This window comes from Schistocerca piceifrons, chromosome 1 (genome assembly GCF_021461385.2).
Source record: "Schistocerca piceifrons isolate TAMUIC-IGC-003096 chromosome 1, iqSchPice1.1, whole genome shotgun sequence".
In the NCBI taxonomy this organism is placed as follows: Eukaryota; Metazoa; Arthropoda; class Insecta; order Orthoptera; family Acrididae; genus Schistocerca; species Schistocerca piceifrons.
Genome location: NC_060138.1, coordinates 737,114,691 through 737,133,107, shown reverse-complemented (window position 1 = coordinate 737,133,107; position 18,417 = coordinate 737,114,691).

The window sequence follows — 18,417 nt, the reverse complement described above, 5'->3', positions numbered from 1 at the left end:
CAACCGCCTCCTACAACGCGTCTCCTATCATTCATGTTATGCTACTGTGCTCGTTGTGCTATGTGCACACCATTATACAGCAAATCGTCAGCCCAAATCCAGTTGTTTTGTGTTGCAGGAAAACCAAGATATTTAACTAGTGCTCTACTGCCTCGACGTCTTATGACACAGTCTATGAGAAACACAAGTGGTTCTTAACTCTTATGCATTTCCTTAGTGTAAAAGCATCCTGAAATTTCGGTGCCACTGCTGTCCTTTAAGATGTAAACTCTGAGATGTGTTCTCTGCACTTTGGAAACAGTGAATATCTCACTGGAGCAGTTTAGGAGGTATGACTTCTCAAATGCTGTCCTGTGTTTTAAGAGACTTACTAAATAACCCATATTAAATTTCCATTTACGTGGACTGAGCATTCTTATAGGATAGTACATCGTATCCATGAGTCCATTATCACAAACATCGATTGCCCTCATTTTTATTGTGCCATGTCTGGTTCGATTATATTGTACAACTATTTCTGGGCAGATATCTATCCACTTATATGAGCCGTGAAGATTAAAACGCATCCACATTTGATCTTTTATTATTCTGTTCAGATGTTCCACGATACTCTCCTTCAGGTGGGTAAACGTTGAGTGGTGATGTATTCCATACCACTGCATCATGGTCTTCAAATACCTATTGCAAAACTATCCACCACGATCAGTTTGGAGGTTGTCCAGGCATCAATTCATTCGTGTCTGCAACAAATGCTCAGACACCTCCACGACATTTCTCCACATTTTTGGTTAAAAGGTAATGTGCAGGCAGATTTGGAGGATGTGTCAATAACCATTAAGATATATTTGAATCTATTATTCTCATGTGAATATTCCACCATATCTACAATATCTGCCAGCCATAAATCATCCAAATCTTTAATCATAACATGCCTATGAAGATATGTTTTGTGCATTTCCCAAACTACTGTCTCCATACTCATTCGATTACATATCTCTCTCTAAGCTGTGAAATTACTGACACAACCTCAATCAAATTAGCGGTATTGCCACCAGCAGCTGATGCCATGAGCAGTCCTATCTTGTTGGTGTTGCTGTAGTATATATACTAAGGGGGCTGGTTGCTGACTCTTTTACTCTGAATGTCAATACCATCACCCCTGCCATATGGACTGTCTAATAATAATGGTTTTATAATATTTCTGTGTTTCACACTGCATTAGTTTCATGCTGTCTGTGTACATCAGTCAATTGTATTATTTCACCATACATCTCCAGATCTTTGGGTGAAAATTTTACTGTTTTGGAGACTTTTAGGAAAATTTGGTTCAGTAGACCTGGTGTTCACGGGAATTCCGTATCGCCTATCTGTATTGGTTTTTCATTTAAAGCTATGTGCTGCATACCCAACATGTACAGTTTTTCACCATTGACACTGATTGTTTTGTCTGTCCTTGCGTCTCTATGACAGTTAATGAAACTGACAATAGCGTCATCGTCGTCGTTGTGTAATTTCATTGAGAGCTCATCGAGAGATCAGTAACTGGTTTCAACATTTCTCTAAGTGTCTTCTCTCAATTCCAATTTTCAAACCTTAGCAACTGTCATCATCAGTTATCTGCTATATTAGCAGGTCCTTTGCCTCTCCATTTTCTGCGATCCATTGCTTCCTTCTTAAGGCTGCTGTATGTTGTACCGTCCATCATGTCATCCAGTATCTGGAATCTCTTCCTTCCTCGCTTCCTTTTCCCTTCTACATAACCTTCTAAAACTATTTTTATCAGTCCGTCATTCTTTCTTAATATATGCCCAATCCAATTTCTTTTTCTTCTCGTTATTACATCTAGTAACTGCCTTTTCTCTCCCACTCTTCTCAGTACCTCTTCATTTTTTACTCTGTCCATCCAACTTATTCCTTCCATCTTCCGCCATGTCCAGATCTCAAAAGCCTCCAGCCTTTCTCTGTCTTTTTTCCTCATAGTCCATGTTTCAGCGCCATATAGAAGAACACTCCATACAAGACATTTTATGAGTCTCTTTCTGAGTTCTCTGTCCATACCGCTGCAGAAGATTCTCCTTTTCTTATAAAACGCCTCTTTTGCCATTGCTATCCTTGTTTTAATTTCTGTGGTGCACTTCCAGTCGGTGTCTATCCTGCTTCCAAGATACTTAAAATTTTGCACCTGTTCTAGTGTTTCTCCATTCAGCACAATTTTTATTTCCTTATTTCCTCCTATTGCCAATACTTTTGTTTTATTTGTGTTAATTTTCATTCCATATTTTTTTCCGTTAGTTGCAATGGTGTCCACCAAATCCTGTAATTCTTTTTCCCCTGTGGCTAGAAGGACCATGTCATCAGCAAATCTCAAGCACCCTACTCTTCTTCCTCCAATTTCTACTCCTTTGTCATCTAATGAGCATTGGTCAATCATATTTTCCAAGTACAGGTTCAAAAGAGTAGGTGATAAACAGCATCCTTGTCTTACTCCTTTCCCTAGTCTGATCCAGTTTGTACTTCCTCCTCTCACTTTAACTGAAACTTTTTGATTAAGGTACAATGAGTTTATAAGTCTTCTGGTTTTCCAGTCCACTCTCTTTTCCCTCATAATAGTCGCCAGCTTGTCCCAAACCACATTGTCAAATGCCTTTTCTAAATCGATGAAGCACATATATAGGTCTCTTCCTTTTTCAATAAACCTTTCTCCCAAGATTCGTAGGAGCCCTATTGCATCTCTGGTGCCCGTATTCCGTCTAAAGCCAAACTGCTCCTCGCCGAGATTCTCCTCTATTACTTTTTCAAGTCTTTTATTAATTATTCTTAACATCACTTTGGCTGCATGTGAAATGAGGCTGATTGTCCTGTGCTCGCTGCATTTCTTGGTTCCTTGTTTTTTCGGCAATGGAATCATTACTGTTGTCAAAAAGTCCTCAGGCCATTCACCACTGTCATATATTTTATTACAGAACCTCAATATTTCTCTTATTCCATTGTGGTTCAAGCATTTTAGTATTTCTCCCGGTATTGTATCTGTACCTACTGCTTTGCCATTTTTCATTGCATCAATGGCAGACTTTACTTCTTCCATTATGATGGTCGGTCCTTTCTCTTCATCACTTACACTGTTGTGTGGTTCAAGTTCTAGAGTTTCTGGTTTGCTATTTGTGTCATATAGCTCTTTTATATATTCTTCCCATCTCTGGAGGACATCGTCACGATCTTTATACACTACCTCTTCGTCTTCACTCAAAATTTCCATAGTAGCACTTCCTGCTCTGTTTTGTTCCCATGTCATAGTCTTTACTCTGTTGTATAGTAAGTCGTATCTTCCTTTCCTGTCCAGTTCTTCAATTTCATGACATTCCTCTTTTAGCCATTTTTTCCTAGCCTGCTCTGTTTCTCTTCGCAGTTCGTTATTTAACCTTCGGTATATCTTTCTTGCATCTTCAGTGTTCTTGTTTTTCAATTTTCTTCTCTCCTCCATCTTGGAAATCATTTCTTGTGTGACCCATGGTTTTTTGACCTTTTCCCTTTTACATATCCTATATTTTGCTGTCCTGCTTTAATGATTCCTTCTTTCAGCATATTCCAGTACTCATTGGCATTATCAGGTGCTTCTTTGTCTCGTAATGTGATTAGAAAGTCCCGAGACAGCATTTCTGTAATTTGTTCTTTGTTGGACCTTATCTTCTCTAGATCCCATTTCTTCACCATTGTCGCCTTTTTCAGTTTTTTCATTCTTATTTCTATTTCTGCCATAAGTAAGTTGTGGTCACTATTAATATCTGCACCTGGTAATGTGTGCACCTTCTTGATTCCATTCCTGTATCTTTCTTCTACCAGTATAAAATCGATTTGGTTTCTATATTTATCCCCTGGTGATTTCCAAGTGTAGAGCCTCCTCTTATGGTTCCTGAACCATGTGTTTGCCACTATCAGCTGCCTTTCCCTGCAGAAGTCAATTAACCATTCACCTCTGTCATTTCTCTTTCCAATACCATGACTGCCTACTATGTTTCCCTCTTTCCCTTCTCCCACAATGGCGTTCCAGTCTCCCATTACTATTTTGCAGCATTTTTTATTTTCGTCCATTATTCTCTCGATTACATTGTATGTTTCCTCTACAATTTGGTCATCATGTTCTGAAGTTGGCATATACACCTGGACAATCAGTAAATCTTTTTGTGCTCCTTTCAGCCTTACACCAATAACCCGGTCATTTGCATAGTCTACATATTCCACACATTTAGCCAATTCCTTTGTCATAATCATTCCTACTCCATTAATTCCTTTTACTTCTCCTCCTGAGTAGTAGAATACATATTCATCTGACTGCAACTCTCCATGTCCATTCCATCTTACTTCAGCAACTCCTACGAGGTCCATATGATTCTTTTCCATCTCTCTTTTAAGGTTTTCAAGTTTTCCTGCTTGTAGCAGAGTTCTGACATTCCAGGTACCAATTCTCGTTTTGATTTTTTGCCTCCTTTCAAGTTGCCCCCCCCGGAGATCCGAATGGGGGACTATTTTACCTCCGGACACTGATTTAACATGAGAGGAAGCCATTTTTTGTGCATAAAATGGAGACTGCATTATGCAGGGAAGATAATCTGCGGTGGTATTCCGTTGCCTTCCGCAGTTCTGGAGGCCGCCCCTAACATGGGATACAGACGCCTTTTGCAGCTGCCCGCTCCGGGTCAGACGCTGCATGAGAAGTATAGGTTGGAAAATGAAAGACCCCTAGCCCTCGAAACCTAATAGCGTCAGGGTCGGAAAAGAACAAGAGCTGGCCTAGGGTGGCCACATAGGAAAGATAAGAGTGAGGAGCCTGGCATAAGTAAGTGGAAGCAATGCCAGGACTCAGCTCGGGGCCCCGTGGTCGCCAGCCACGTATCACTAGGTGTGACTCACTGAGGATACTGTAACTTCTCTCAAATAGCCTTCCGTGCAGTGATGACCTTACACTTAGTTGATATCTTGCTATATACTGAGCAGGCTACTTTACAGGCTGCAGCTTATATAAATTTCACTCAACTTTTACAGCTAAGTCATGTACTTTCTTTTCAATTCCTTCAACCTTTACAGCTAAGTCATCTATTTTCTTTATCAGAATGATGTTAGTGTATGTTTCTGGTTCCTTAACCCTAGCATTCACGTAGCTGGTCTGTCTCAGAAGGGTCTGGGCATACGTCTCTAGCTCTTTAACTTTACGTTCGAGAAACTGAAATTTTCCATCTACATACAGACGCATTCTCTATCTATGCACACCTATCCTCTTGGGCTGAGTACCTGACATATGTGCAAACTTGTCCCTGGTTTGATGTATACTAACATATAACTTTTTTCATAGCTGTATATATAGAAACTCCTGGACGTTCTGTCTACACCTACCATCATTCATCTTTCTTGATTTATCATTAACAAGAAACCCATACTCTGTGTGATTCCAACAATCTGCGCATATGGCGCCAAATGAAAATGATGAGTGCAATAGCTTCATAAGTAAAACTAAAAATTACCATGGAAAGTGCATAATGTGCGCAAAAATATGTACTTATTGTGATAATACTTGTCTGACGTGCTATGTTACTAAAAAAATTGATAAAAGAAGAAGCGTGAACACCGAAAAATACGAAGATGTACTTGTGTGTGCAGCATCGAAGACCAACACGGAACATTTGCAAGAAAATGGGATGTCTTCCCACTGCTATTGTGAAAAAAGCACTGACAAAGGAATAATGTGTCTAAAATGTGAAACAGTTTACCACTATAAGTGTGCAAAGGTAAGTTCAAAACGAAAGACTTAGTACTATTTGAATTGCTGTAAAGACGAAACGCACGAAAATGTAAACAGTAAAGACACTAAAGACGATATTATAGCGTTTCTATTAGATGAAATTCGTGGGTTAAAGCTAAAAAATGATGAACTTAAACAACAGTGCGAATCTCCATTGTACAGTGATGCAGTAACAGAAAATTTGACTAGTAAAAATACAGGCGACAGGACCAACAAATACTGTCGGAAATGCCACAAAACTGAGAGAAGTGGTGTTGAGTGCACCGAATGTGGAGACATATTTCATTTTCGATGTGGAAAAGTAGATCCCTCACTAAAGGGACCATAGATAACCTTAAAAAAACTGGAACTGTGACGACTGTAGATTGAAAACTATTAGGCCTAAAGTATGTAACATACCCAATTATAATGGACCTGAAGATAATGAAGTTCACACAAACACATCTGAAGCCAAACACACAACATGATTGTGGCACAAAAAGCACAGATGTATTTAAATCATCGAATAAAAACCACAGCAAAAAATCTTACAGGAACCCAGAGTTGATGGTGCCTGTTTTGAAATTGAATAAAACAAACAACGTATCAAATGCAACAGATAAAGAACAAGATGGAACACAGGGTCAAGAAATACAATGAGAAAAAAGAACACACATCAGAACCTACTCTGATGGTTTTGGAAGAGGAATGGCTATAAAAACAAAGACCCTGAAACTAAAAAAAAAATTAGAATTGAATTCATAGTGCAACCTGGAGCAAGATTCAACCAGATCCTAACCAACACTGAAGATTGCAGCAATTTGTCAAGCAGCGACTCTGCAGTTCTTATAGGTAGTTCCAATGATGTATACCATAATGAAACAGCTGCAGCAACAACTACTCTGAAGACAACACTGGGCAGGTTAACAAACACAAATGCTATATTATTTAAAATACCTCATTGTTACGATTTAATTGAAACGTCATGTGTAAACAGAGTAATAACCGAAGGTAACAAGTATTTTCAAACAATTTGCAAACAGTTTAAAAACGTAATGCTTTTAGATATTAAGTAATGTGTCCATGAACCTTGTGACAATTGTAACTGCTTGAGAACTTGCCATACAAGACATGGTCAAGGCCTAAGTGGAATAGGAAAGACACTATTGGCCCAAAAATACTTATTATGGTAATTAACAAATTATCTTGTATCAGCAATTTGGAACATATGTCTCAAAACGCAGATCAGGGAAATGTATAAGGCTGACTATGACTGAAATGTATCAAACTTGGTCAAAACTTGAAAGGGACACTCAGGTGAGCTGTGCACCAAATGTAGGTGGTTGGGCTTTGCTGTATCAGAATGTAAAGAACTAGGCAACAAAATGTGTGATCTGGAAGTAATTTTAAACTGTAATCTTAAGAAGATTTCTGTACTGTGTATCAGTGAGCACTGGCTTCAGGACACTCGCATTTGTGGAGCAAATATACCAGATTTTAGACTTAATAAATAGCTTTTGCAGGGAAACATATAAATGTGGAAGTGTATGCATATATGTTAGAAGTAATATTAAATCTAAAGAGGTAAAACGTAGCAAGGTGAAGTGTGCATAAAAAGATTTTGAATGTTGTATTTGTGAACTTACAGACTGTCAAACTATAATTGCTTGCATCTATAGGTCCCCATCAGGTGACTTTACCCAATTCTTATATTATATAGACGATCTTTTAAATGAATTAAGAGGCTTGTCAAAATGCACAATAGCTCTTGGTGACTTGAACATTAATTTTAACAAAACTAATAAGAACAAGATACAATTATTAAATCTGTCAATACATACAACCTGCAACCTACTGTGTGGGAAATTACCAATATGGGGAAGGGTGTGAAACAACACTTGATCAGATATTTACCAACAAACAAAGCTGTGAGTACAATATTGAAGTAAGAGATACAGGCTTTTCTGACCATATGGCTTTAAAAATGAAGGTAAGGAATGAGAACAATGAGAACTGCACAGTCACTGAAAAATATGTACAAAGAAGACTTATTAATGCAGACAACATAAGGGTATTTAATAGTACACTAAAATGAGTTCTGTGGGGCATAGAACAAACTGATGACATAGACAAAAAGTATGACAGTTTTCTCAGTGATTATAAATATTGCTGTGATGTAGCATTCCCGTTAAAAAGAATTAAAGTCAGTGAGAAGACAAACACATGGGTAACCCAAGGGATTAAAAAATCACCAATCACCCTTAGAAACCTAAGCAAACATGCTAAAATAAATACAACAATAAAACCATAGTATAGGAAATATAGAAGGGTCTATAGGAAAGTTTTACAGGCAGCAAGAAGTCTGAGCAATGATCCATACATTTACAAGAGAAGCAATAAATCAAAATATTAATATTTCTTTCAGGACAGGGGTGTTCCCATCAACACTAAAACTCTCCATAATAAAGCCACTTCACAAAAAGGATACTACAGCTGACATAAATAATTGTAGGCCAGTGTCATTATTGCCATGTTTCTCTAAAGTAATTGAGAGAGTAATGTATGAAAGGCTAGCTGACTTTCTGAATAAACATAAAATACTGACTAATGCTCAAAATGGGCTTAGAAAGAACAGATCCACAGAAATGACAGTCTTCCAATTCATGAAAATGGTCTTAAACGCCTTGGACAAGAATAAATTAATATGCAGGATATTCTTAGATTTATCCAAAGAGTTTTATCTAATCAGCCATGACTTATTGCTTATGAAACCAAAATTGTATGGGGTCAGCGGACTTGCCTTCAAATGGTTCAAGTCTTACCTCTCTGATAGAAAACAGAAAGTATAAATATGTCATGAAGAAAAAGAGTATCTTTCAGACTTCAAAAAAAGACTAGCTATGGAGTGTCCCAGGCTTCTGTGTTAAGCCCTCTGTTGTTCTTAGTGTACATAAACGATTTGCTAAACCATCTGACAGTTGCAGAAACAGTGATGTTCTCTGATGACACTAGCATTTTTATAAAAGGATACACCAAGGATAATATACAGGAGACTGTCTCTAGATTAGATTAGATTAGATTAATACTAGTTCCATGGATCATGAATACAATATTTCGTAATGATGTGGAATGAGTCAAATTTTCCAATACATGTCCTAATTCAACAACATAATTCAGTTAATATAACAACTTTTTTATTTTTTTGTTTTTTTAATTTTTTATTTTTATTATAATTTTTTTGTTTGTTTTTTTCTTTTTTTTCGTAATTTATATCTAAAAATTCCTCTATAGAGTAGAAGGAGTTGTCATTCAGAAATTCCTTTAATTTCTTCTTAAATACTTGTTGGTTATCTGTCAGACTTTTGATACTATTTGGTAAGTGACCAAAGACTTTAGTGGCAGTATAATTCACCCCTTTCTGTGCAAAAGTTAGATTTAATCTTGAATAGTGAAGATCATCCTTTCTCCTAGTATTGTAGTTATGCACACTGCTATTAGTTTTGAATTGGGTTTGGTTGTTAATAACAAATTTCATAAGAGAGTATATATACTGAGAAGCTACTGTGAATATCCCTAGAGCCTTAAATAAATGTCTGTAGGATGATCTTGGGTTGACTCCAGCTATTATTCTGATTACTTGCTTTTGTGCAATAAATACTTTATTCCTCAGTGATGAATTACCCCAAAATATTATGCCATATGCAAGCAATGAGTGAAAATAGGCGTAGTAAGCTAATTTACTAAGATGTTTATCACCAAAATTTGCAATGACCCTTATTGCATAAGTAGCTGAACTCAAACGTTTCAGCAGATCATCAATGTGTTTCTTCCAATTTAATTTCTCATTAATGGACACACCTAAAAATTTTCAGTATTCTACCTTAGCTATATGCTTCTGATTAAGGTCTATATTTATTAATGGCATCATACCATTTACTGTACAGAACTGTTTGTACTGTATCTTATCAAAATTCAGTGAGAGTCCATTCACAAGGAACCACTCAGTAATTTTCTGAAAGACATTATTGACAATTTCATCAGTTAATTTTTGTTTGTCAGCTAAGAGAACTAACTTTGCCTCTTCATGAATATAGAATGGCAAGTCATTAATATATATTAAGAACAACAAAGGACCCAAGACTGACCCTTGTGGAACCCCATTCTTGATAGTTCCCCAGTTTGAGGGGTGTGCGGATCTTTGCATATTATGAGAACTGCTTATTTCAACTTTCTGCACTCTTCCAGTTAGGTACGAATTAAGCCATTTGTGCACTGTCCCACTCATCCACAATACTTGAGCTTGTCTAGCAGAATTTCATGATTTACACAATCAAAAGCCTTTGAGAGATCACAAAAAATCCCAATGGGTGGTGTTCGGTTATTCAGATCATTCAAAATTTGATTGGTGAAAGCATATATGGCATTTTCTGTTGAAAAACCCTTCTGGAAACCAAACTGACATTTTGTTAGTACTTCATTTTTACAGATATGTGAAACTACTCTTGAATACATTACTTTCTCAAAAATTGTGGATAAAGCTGTTAGAAGGGAGATTGGATGGTAATTGTTGACATCAGATCTATTTTTTATGCAAAGGTATAACAATAGCATATTTCAGTCTATCAGAAAAAATGCCTTGTTCCAGAGAGCTATTACACAGATGGCTGAGAATCTTACTTATCTGTTGAGAACAAGCTTTTAGTATTTTGCTGGAAATGCCATCAATTGCATGTGAGTTTTTGCTTTTAAGCAAGTTTATTATTTTCCTAATTTCAGAGGGAGAAGTGGGTGAGATTTCAATTGTATCAAATTGCATAGGTATGGCCTCTTCAATTAACTGCCTAGCATCTTCTAATGAACACCTGGATCCTACCATATCCACAACATTTAGAAAATGATTATTAAAAACATTTTCAACTTATGACTCTTTGTTCGTAAGGTTTTCATTCAATTTGATGGTAATACTGTCTTCCTGTGCTTTTGGTTGACCTGTTTCTCTTTTGATAATATTCCAAATTGTTTTAATTTTATTATCAGAGTTGCTGATTTCAGACATGATACACATACTTCTGGATTTTTTAATAACTTTTCTTAATATAGCACAGTAGTATTTATAATGTGTGATAGTTTCTGGGTCACTACTCTCTCTTGCTGTCAAATACATTTCCCTTTTCCGGTTACAAGATATTTTTATACCCTTAGTAAGCCATGGTTTGTTATATGGTTTGTTACGAGTATATTTAACTATTTTCTTGGGGCAGCAGTTTTCAAATGCATTTACAGGACAGTAAATGAAACAGGAAAGTGGTTTAGCGATAATGCTTTGATCACAAACAAGGATAAAATGGTATTGATGAATTTCAGTAATATTAAAAGTAAAGCTAGAAGAAGAGTAAAAGCTGAGTTAGGGAATTATGTTATTACACAAGCTCCATACAAAAAATTCCTAGGTATATGGGTGGATGAGCACTTTAGATGGGAAAAGCATCTAGAAGTTTTGAGTAAAAAACTAAATAAATGTTGCTGTATGCTAAGAATGCTTTGGGAATATTGCAACACTGAATCATTGTTGTGTGCCCATTATGCTTATGTGAACAATTTGCTTAGATATGGTGGGAAATACAGGTATGGCAAAACTAGATTTCAAACTTCGAAAAAGGGCTATTAGAATAATGAAAGAGATTCGCTGCAGCGTGTCATGTGGGGCAATATTTAAAGAATTAAAATAAAGACTCTTGCTAGCTTATACGTCTATGAATGTGTATGCATTCTGAAAACTCACCAGGAATTTTCAACATAAAATAATCAGGTTCATAACCATGAAACAAGAAACAGGGATGATTTTCTTAGACACACCCACAAAGGAGCGCACTACCAATGAAGTGTAAACTACCAGCCCAAAATTCTTTCTAGCGCCTTGCCTTCTACAATAAAGAAAATTAAAGAATTTCATAAATTCAAGGTAGATCTTAAACAATTTTTACCAACACTAAGTTTTTATAACATTGAAGAATAACTGAATATGGGAAAGTAATAGTATTTATATATACTGATATAAAATATTTGCATTTATTATTGAAGCTTTTTGAAACAAATTAAATATAAGGAACTATTCTGTAACTGACCACAATCATATAATGTATATTGTTAATGGATGATTAAAGAGACTGAATGACATGTCGGTTCCTACCTCCATCTTGTAAATGGGTTCTAGATTCAAATTGTTTTGTCTGAAAACTATAATGAGATTAAAATTATTCTTCACCAACTGTTTCGGTATTCTCAAATATGTCTGACTCAAATAAAATATGCAAACAGCCATATGATGACCAAAGCATAAGTATTGTAGGATTTGATCTAAGTTTTCCACAACAACATCCTCAGATACAAACATTGTGTTTGGCTTTACTTTTTCTGGTGGGGGATTTGACTGCTTTGACTGAATGTATGTTACACCATCTACACCCTGCAACATCTTTTGCAGCAGCTAGTACTAGAGCTGAAACAGTGTCATGAAAATACACATACATGCTCCAAGCAGACTCCATCCGGGTGTGTTAGTAGTGACATGAGAACATTTGTCTTTCCACAGTTGGATGGACCTACAATTATCACTCATTTATCACCAGGTAGGAGTATACTATTCTTCTTCTTTTTCTTCTTCCGGTCTTCTTCTGCACCATCACAGGACTAGTCACTTTCAACAAAATCCTGGTACTTCTCCCACCCTGCCATGATACCGATCACATCAGGATTTGGTGTGCAATGGGCTTTTATAGACGAATGAACACTTGTAATAGAAATATATGTAACCACTATAGTACAGTCGTCTTACTGACAGAGCTACCACAGTTACTTTATAATGAGAGAGTTATGAAGATGAATAAAGAAATAATACACAAGATATATATATATATATATATATATATATATATATATATATATATATATATACAGGGTGTTTCAAAAATGACCGGTATATTTGAAACGGCAATAAAAACTAAACGAGCAGCGATAGGAATACACCGTTTGTTGCAATATGCTTGGGACAACAGTACATTCTCAGGCAGACAAACTTTCGAAATTACAGTAGTTACAATTTTCAACAACAGATGGCGCTGCGATCTGGGAAACTCTATAGTACGATATTTTCCACATATCCACCATGCGTAGCAATAATATGGCGTAGTCTCTGAATGAAATTACCCAAAACCTTTGACAACGTGTCTGGCGGAATGGCTTCACATGCAGATGAGATGTACTGCTTCAGCTGTTCAATTGTCTCTGGATTCTGGCGGTACACCTGGTCTTTCAAGTGTCCCCACAGAAAGAAGTCACAGGGGTTCATGTCTGGCGAATAGGGAGGCCAATCCACGCCGCCTCCTGTATGTTTCGGATAGCCCAAAGCAATCACACGATCATCGAAATATTCATTCAGGAAATTAAAGACGTCGGCCGTGCGATGTGGCCGGGCACCATCTTGCATAAACCACGAGGTGTTCGCAGTGTCGTCCAAGGCAGTTTGTACCGCCACAAATTCACGAAGAATGTCCAGATAGCGTGATGCAGTAATCGTTTCGGATCTGAAAAATGGGCCAATGATTCCTTTGGAAGAAATGGCGGCCCAGACCAGTACTTTTTGAGGATGCAGGGACGATGGGACTGCAACATGGGGCTTTTCGGTTCCCCATATGCGCCAGTTCTATTTATTGACGAAGCTGTCCAGGTAAAAATAAGCTTCGTCAGTAAACCAAATGCTGCCCACATGCATATCGCCGTCATCAATCCTGTGCACTATATCGTTAGCGAATGTCTCTCGTGCAGCAATGGTAGCGGCGCTGAGGGGTTGCCGCGTTTGAATTTTGTATGGATAGAGGTGTAAACTCTGGCGCATGAGACGATACGTGGACGTTGGTGCCATTTGGACCGCAGCTGCAACACGGCGAACGGAAACCCAAGGCCGCTGTTGGATCACCTGCTGCACTAGCTGCGCGTTGCCCTCTGTGGTTGCCATACGTGGTCGCCCTACCTTTCCAGCACGTCCATCCGTCACGTTCCCAGTCCGTTGAAATTTTTCAAACAGATCGTTTATTGTATCGCTTTTCGGTCCTTTGGTTACATTAAACCTCTGTTGAAAACTTCGTCTTGTTGCAACAACACTGTGTTCTAGGCGGTGGAATTCCAACACCAGAAAAATCCTCTGTTCTAAGGAATAAACCATGTTGTCTACAGCACACTTGCACGTTGTGAACAGCACACGCTTACAGCAGAAAGACGACGTACAGAATGGCGCACCCACAGACTGCGTTGTTTTCTGTATATTTCGCATCACTTGCAGCGCCATCTTTTGTTGAAAATTGTAACTACTGTAATTTCGAAAGTTTGTCCGCCTGAAAATGTACTGTTGTCCCAAGCATATTGCAACAAACGGTGTATTTCTATCGCTGCTCGTTTAGTTTTTATTGCCATTTCAAATATACTGGTCATTTTTGAAACACCCTGTATATATATATATATATATATATATATATATATACACACACACAGGGTGGCCCATTGATCGTGACTGGGCCAAAGAAAGTAAGCGTCAAATGAAAAAATTGCAAAGAACGAAACTTGTCTTGCTTGAAGGTGGAAACCAGATGGCGCTATGGGTGATCTGCTAGATGGCGCTGCCATAGGTCAAACGGATGTCAACTGCGTTTTTTAAAATATGAACCCCCATTTTTATTACATATTCTTGTAGTATGTAAAGAAATATGAATGTTTTAGTTGGACCACTTTTTTCGCTTTGTGATGATTACCCCATTTTACCAATGGCCCTGGTAACCGTCCTCTTGCCCAGACAAGTCATGGTCCGATGTTAGGATGTAGTGCTCATTTGCAGGATAATTTGGCCATTTCGCCATGACACCACGTCTCTAAAATGCCTAAAATTAAGGTGTGTATATGTAGCATTAGTCCACTCTCCTCCAGAATACACAATTTTATTGATTTCGCTCAGTACTCATTTTCGGGCACTTTTTCTCTGATTTTATGTATTCTCAGTCAATTTCCGTAATTGTACTAACTTTTCGCACTTTTATATATTTCATCATATTTCCTTCCATTTTACGTATTTAACTTCAATTTTTCGTGATTAAGCCAGCTTTTCCTCTAATTTTACCGATTTTATGTCATTTTTCATTTCTTTCAAAAGATTTCTGTATGTATATGGTGATATTGCGGGCATACCTATGTGTAATTTGATTTTCTACAATAACTTTTGCGCGTCTTATACACCATCCTACTAAAGAATACGAAGTCTACCTGTCTTCCTGATAATCCACCTGCATGCATTTTGGATAGGACGATCATGAAAAGTATAGTAACAGTCACTTTGTACCTGAGAGAGTGGTGATTTTATTATGAGCTTAACTGCTGGCAGTGTGCAACTGCACTTTCAGTCTGTTAACAGACACCCCACATTATCATCTATATTCAGTGTCACAGTATTTGTGCGGAAGACCACTTCATTGAGAAGCAATATGATACCTCGACTTATAAAACTTGTATAGTTTTTAATATCGGTATCATTGGAGATACTTGTATGCCTGTAGAACCAAAACCGCTTATTAAACAGGGTGAAAGTAACACACTCATTGCGATTGTGTTTTTAATACTTGATCACGTATAAGACGATTACTTCTATCTTCCTAAGATACAATGGTACCACTCTCAAGAAAAACAAATGGAGCATGTCTGACCATCCACCATATTATTTCGACCTATCTGCATTCAGTTACTGGCAAAGTATTATACTAAGTAGGGAACATGTGGTAGATTCACTGTGAACAGCAGACTTATAAAGTATGTGTTCTGATGTAAATTTACTGTGGTCAATGTTCCGACATGTGTAAACAAAATGATAATGTACAGTCGTAAGGGGTATGGATTTGACGTGGAAAACAGCGATTTCAGTGCACCAATAGCTGTAAGTGCTATGAAAGATTTTACATGGAAAATTATGACAGTCATAAGAAGGATATAGATACTGATATTTCCAGAACTGCAGCCATCAAGAGGAGATATTTCCAATACTTCGCTCAGGGTCGAGTGTCATCAGATTGGGGCTGCTATCTTAATATTTAATTGTAATTACAGTGATAAATATGTGGTTTGTTTCATAGAACGACACGGTTTGGCATGCTGGGCGTGTGGCAGAGATAGCGGGACATCGAAAATTCACCGAAAATTCCAGCCAGTTTTCTGTTTTGCAGGACAGTGCTTCGAATTCTGAATCTGTTTGACATACTATCTGCTGTGTGTCTGTGCTTTTTTTCTTTCACGATCTGTTTTGGGTTTCGAAAAATGTCATTAACTTTTAAACATGTAATTGTTCTGATTTTTTCCGTTTGTGCTTAGATACCTGTGTACAAAAAGTGAGAAAATAAAAAATAAGTGCCTTAACATCCCTGACTCCAGCAACAAATATAAAGTAAGTAAGGGGAGGGGAAGGGGAAAGAGAAGCAGAAGGAGAAGGGACCTAGTCAAGGAAAGCCCATAATGTCAACTAGGGGGAAGTAATTAATTGATCAGTTAATTAATTTGATACCAATTTGGTATCAAAAGTGTCCCAGAACGAACTTTGCCCTATTACTGATGATATATTAGTTATAACAAAAACTCTGGAAGATCATATTGCTGTATTACAAGAACCAAGAACTATTTTTAAGGTAAAAGGACAAAAGATTTTTTTTTGTTTTTTTTTTTTTTTGCAGATTATAGGTGAAGCTGAGGGGTCACATATTTGGCAGGTCAGATATCGAGTTTGATCCTTCAGGTCTAAAAAACACTGCCTGGTCCCAAAGAATAGAAAGCAGTTAAAGTCACTCTTCAGAATGGACAATTTCTTTAGGTGTTTTCTGTCGGGAATGGATCTGACTAATGTGAATTTATTAGCTCTATTTAAACATAACTCAATATGACATTGCGGAGAAGTGGAGAAGAACATTTTTAACCATATAAAACGTCACTTAGCCGGTGTAAAAGTTCTGTTTCACCTAAATTTTGCTCAGGACCTAATAGTGTCCACAGATGTGTGATGTTATGGATCGTCAAGTGTGGCGTCTCAAGGAGAGTTAAATGATGACACAGGTTCACATCGTCCCATCACTTTTGTGGGTTGTTTTCTGAATAAACACGAAAGACGCTGTAGTGCTGCAGAAAAGGAAACACTTGTGATAGTGTGGCGTTTTCAAAGATCCCATGGGCTACTACCCAGAAGGAAAACAGTAGTATCTGCAGTCCACCAAGCATTTATTGCACAATATGTTGTTGAGATGGGTGCTTTGTCTACAGGGGATTAATTATGAAATAAGATTGTTATAGTTACAGAGAGGCATAGAACAAATGAGAAGTTCGCTTTCTAGCTGATGAAAATCATAATAGAAAAATGATACAACATGCTAACTCTATTAGGTTTGACCAAGTGTGAGAAAACCAACTAGAGAAGATCATTCAAAACCTTAGGGAACGGAAGGGAAACAGTAACAAACAATACCTGTAGTTACTGCATAATTATTTACTCTACTCGAAAGCCTCTAAAGACGATCGATTGTGGTGGATCTGTATACCTAACTCCATAATTGAAGAGCTAATCACATATCTCTATAAGGGATATGAACATTTGGAGTAGGAATGTGTATAAACAGTCTTGTGAAGTTCGTTAAGAATAAAACCGTCTTTAAGCGATTGGTGTTTCAAAATTTCTATCTCTTCAAAGATATCGAGTCGGAGACCTTTTTTCTCGGAGTGTAGGACACTGGCATCTTGCACTTCTTTGGGTTTATGGTTTGTGATTAACAAGTGGTTGGCAAAGGATGAATTATAAATATTAGTAACCTTTTTTCCAGAAGATGTTCTCTAAGTCTTACAAATATAGATCGCCCTGTTTGTCCCATGTAAAAGGCTGGACAATAGTCACAAACGATTTTATAAGCTCCTGACTTGTTGCAAATGAGACCGTGTTGAATCCAGATTGTGAATAAGATTTTTTTCTAGAGAATTATTGGTGGAAAAAGCTACTTTGCAATCATATTTGTGTTGCAGAAGACGCTGTATTCTGTAAGAGAGAGGTCCAAGACATAGTATAGAAATAAAATTTATCTTTTCATTTTGGTCATTAATGGAAAGGCCCAGAGTGGTGATTCTGTTCATTATGTTACATACCACAGTGATTTCATAGCCATTATTCACTACAATAGCTTTGATCAAATTTATTTCTGATTCAAGATTTTCATAGGATGAGGGAATGGAAATACCTCTATCGACAGCTGATGGAAAAAGGCTTTTTTATGAGACTGGGAGTGAGTTGAAGTAAAAGGTATTATTCGATCAGTGCAAGTTTCTTTGCAGAATGTGTTAAAGGAAATTTTGTCATCTTCTATTGTCAGAGTAAGGCGTAAGTAGTGTAGCTGCCTTAGTTTGTTTTCAACCTCGCAGGTGAAAGTAATTTTTTCTTGAAGTTCGTTGAAAATTTTGAAAAGGTTATAAATCCTGGAGTTCGTTCTCCTATTGATAATCAAAATATCGTCAACATATCTAGAATATGAAATAATGAATAAGGCAGCAGCTAAAAGTTTTTAAAAGTTTTTCTTCTAAGG